Source organism: Arachis stenosperma, chromosome 5 (genome assembly GCF_014773155.1).
Source record: "Arachis stenosperma cultivar V10309 chromosome 5, arast.V10309.gnm1.PFL2, whole genome shotgun sequence".
NCBI lineage: Eukaryota > Viridiplantae > Streptophyta > Magnoliopsida > Fabales > Fabaceae > Arachis > Arachis stenosperma.
The window spans coordinates 14,252,033-14,256,234 of record NC_080381.1 but is presented as its reverse complement, the minus strand read 5'-3'; positions in this window follow the sequence as shown (position 1 = coordinate 14,256,234).

Below are 4,202 nucleotides of genomic sequence, written 5' to 3'. Positions count from 1 at the left end.
GCGGAAGATTTTTGCCATCCCTAGTGGTAAGGTTTACTACCATTTCACAGGCGCTTTTTGGATATTATTTTTTTGCTATCTAGCACTGATTTTAGTCCTATTTACATTTTTTTATAATAGAGTATTGATAAAGCATAACTGTGAATACATTGATAAAAAAATCAAAAAGACCTTCTGTAACACCCTATCACACAGAACTTTACACCTAGAACGTAAAATAGAGGTGGCGAGACGCTACGACCTCTAAAATAAAATATATATGTATAATAATTGGAAGGATATAAAATACGAGGAGTCTTAAAAAAAGGGTAAAGCAAAAATCGCAAAATTAAAAGTGCAATGCTTCGGGATATCGTAACTTGTGTGTGAAGAAAACTAAAACACACATACATATGTATATAAAAAAAAGAGTAGAAGGTCAATGGTACAACTTAAGCAAGCTTCTAACTCAGCCTATGAAGCTAAGGCTAGCTGGACAATATTTATGTACATACATATAGATATCCATAACCCAAAATACATAAAAGTAACCCTAGTTCTCCATAAAACTCTATGAGGTGCAAAAGTAAAACATACATACATAAGGAGAGTTTATGCATATAATTATAACAAAAATAAAACAGAATATAAAATCCCAAAAGCTCACTTTGCTATAGAGAACTCCAGATGCCTAGAGAGGTGCATCTCGACCTGCATCTGAAAAACAACAATATCATATGGGATGAGAACCGGGGGTTCTCAGCATGGTAAAGGTGCCGCATACATAAGATGTAAGGTTCCGGAAAAGCCAGAGGCAATCTTAGAATGCCGACATACAATTATAAATCTTAAAGGTGGTTCTCTAAGGTTCTTAAACTTAACCAAATTCTAACTAAAACCCTAAACTATTCCTCCTTCCTTTACCATCCTCCAAAACACTAGAAGATCCACACAGACAAATGAATAAACAAAGCAAACACAAGTAGAATCCAGATATATCAAACAGAACATATAGCAGTTAAGCATGAAATAACAAGAAGGCAATCCCAAGAAAGCAAACCAAAGCAAACAGACAAATGCATATGATGCATGCCTTTCCTACTGGTCGTGAGCTCACGTGTCGGTTACTTTACCAGAACCCGACACAACCGGTATCTAACCCTGATGTCATCTCTCTGACATGCCTTCACACTCTTGGGATATAGTGCCTGTCACACCCTCGGGATATAGTTCCCATCACACTCATGGGATATAGTGCCCGTTGCATTTCTTGGGACAAATTGTTCCCACACTCTTGGAATATAGCACCTGCCACGCTCTCGGGATATAGCACCTGCCACGCTCTCGGGATATAGTGCCCATCACACTCATAGGATATAGTGCCCGACACACTTTACAATAGAGAGAACTCATACATTCTCATCAAGAACAAAATCTCAATCATCATATTCATTCACAATCATTTGTATTCATTCATTCAATATCATCATGACCAAATATTCATCAATTACACAACACTTTCACATTTTTCAACCATGATTCATCATATTTTCAAGCTTTCTTCCTTCCAAACTACCATCCCTTCCTAACTTATCCTCATCACTAAGCATACAACTAAGGTTTAGGGGCTAAAAGAGTAAAAATAGAGGTCTAGAGGTTCAAAATTACATTTTAAAACACAAAAACCACTTTGCTGATTTCAGGGGTCACGCGTACGCGTGGGAGTGCAGTTTTGTTCATTACGCGTACGCATTGCCTCATCCACGTACGCATGTACACTGGACAGAAATTCTCATCCGCGTATGCATACATTGTAGATTAGTAAAAAATAGCTAAGTCTGTAGAATTACAGGTTTATATACCAAACTTTCGACGCGCATAACTTTCTCGTTTTAAAACATTTTTCATCCATTCTTTGAACGGCGTAAACTTCACGGACCCAATTTTCATATGAAATAAGTTTGAAACAATTTGGGGGTCCGAAATCTAAGTTATGCCTCGTCAAAGTTTTGCCAAAAATGAAATTTATACAAAAATTCTCAAACCTCTATTTTCACTAAATCACCACTCAAAGCCAACTTCTTACACTTATAAACAGCACCAAAACATACCATATCACATCAACACAGCTCCACATCCTACCACAACTAATTATATCTCAATTTCTAAACAATATCATACAAATCCATCAAGCTTAACTTCAATAATCAACAACCTCGTATTCAAGTATTTCATAATCAACACCACCTCATATTCAAACATCAATATATTATCATCATTCATTCAAATCATCATCTCATCAACTATCCACCACTTTCATATCATTAATCAACACAACAACATTTCACATTCAACCAACACCACATAACTCATAATCAATCTTATAATCAATCCTCAACATTCACATACATATATCAATTCTCAAATTCCTTGCACACATATACATATTGGTTCCCTAATCACCTCAACAACCAAACATTCAATCCAAACATATCCTATGGTCATCTAGCCTAAGTTTTCACGATACATTACATATTATATATGAGAAACCAAAATCATACCTTCGCCGATTTTCCATTAATCTCGAAATACCTCGAGCACTCACCACACCACAAGCTCCACCACTCCAGCCCCTCACCAATGAACCCAGCCTCCAAGGTTCAATCTCTAGCTTCCAATTCCTCAAATTGTCTCCAATCCACAACCAATTTCAATCTAACATTATAATATTCACTATAATCAACATAGAGTTCACTAATTCAACATTTCACAAAGAAATTAAGGGTGCTTACCTGACCCATAGCTCCAATGAGCTAAACCTGACAATACCTGTGAGTTAATTCAAACCTAAACACCTAATTCAAGCAAAATTCAACATGATTACACATTGAATTTGAAATTTAGGAAGGAGAGAACTGGAACACAGAAGTGGTTTTCTTACCTAATCAATAACCGGGCTTTGTAGAGCTCATTGCTGCAGTCGTGTGGCCGCAAACGGTGCGGCGCTCAGAGCTCAAAGCAAAAAATTAAGGTGGATTGAAAATCAACCAAGGGTTTGCTCCTTCTTCCTCCACCCTTCAATGTTTCCCAGCGTATTTAGCTTATGGAAAGGGAAGAAGAGACGAGTTCTTTTGGTTTTAATGAAGCTTGGGTTGGGCCTTAGGCCTAATATGGTCCCGATTTGTCCGATTTGGCCCAATCTTGGGCCAATTTTTTTAAAATTAGTGTCAAAATTATCGTTTTAATTAGCTCTATCACATTAAACTGTAAAATTCTATTTTCTAGAATAAATATTAATTTATGAGTTAATTACTTATTAATTAATCGAGTTTTACACCTTCAACATCAATCAATTTCCAGAGTACCTAGCTTTTTTGGATAAGAGAAAGCTAGCATCCCATTTGTTTGTAAGTTTTATTTTTTAAAACTTCTGAAAGAATTTCAGTGTCATGTTAAATAAAATATTGTTTTATGTGCCCCAATTGTAGCTATTTCTCCCAGTTTGTTATGGTCTTATGGAGGCCACTGGTGACTATGGATTGCTGATGTTCGAAAGAAAATATTTTATTTGCTTGACCCAATTCATAAATCATGTCCTGCTAAAGATAGATTAAACCTTAATAAGTTGTAAATTTTTTACTTTATCAATTCTCTAGTCAAGTCTCTAGTCTTATACTTTCTTATATTTTGTTTTCTATGCTTTTTAGAGCTTGATCATTGGTGCACGAAATTGTTATCACCAGGCATGGCTCCAAGAACTTGGTGCACAATACCATGATTCACACGTCTCTTCACAACTTCGCACAGCTGACCAGCAAGTGCACTGGGTCGTCCAAGTAATACCTTACGTGAGTAAGGGGTCGATCCCACGGAGATTGTCGGCTTGAAGCAAGCTTTAGTCATCTTGTAAATCTCAGTCAGGCAGATTCAGATGGTTATAGAGTTTTGATAATTAAAAGATAAATAAACACAAAATAAAGATAGAGATACTTATGTAATTCATTGGTGGGAATTTCAGATAAGCGTATGGAGATGCGTTATTCCTTCTGAATCTCTGCTTTCCTAGTGTCTTCATTCAATCATTCATACTCCTTTCCATGGCAAGCTGTATGTTGGGGATCATCGTTGTCAATGGCTACCTCCCGTCCTCTTAGTGAAAATGGTCCTCTACGGTTTCTGTACGGCTAATCAACTGTCAGATTTCTAGTCTCGGATGAAAAATA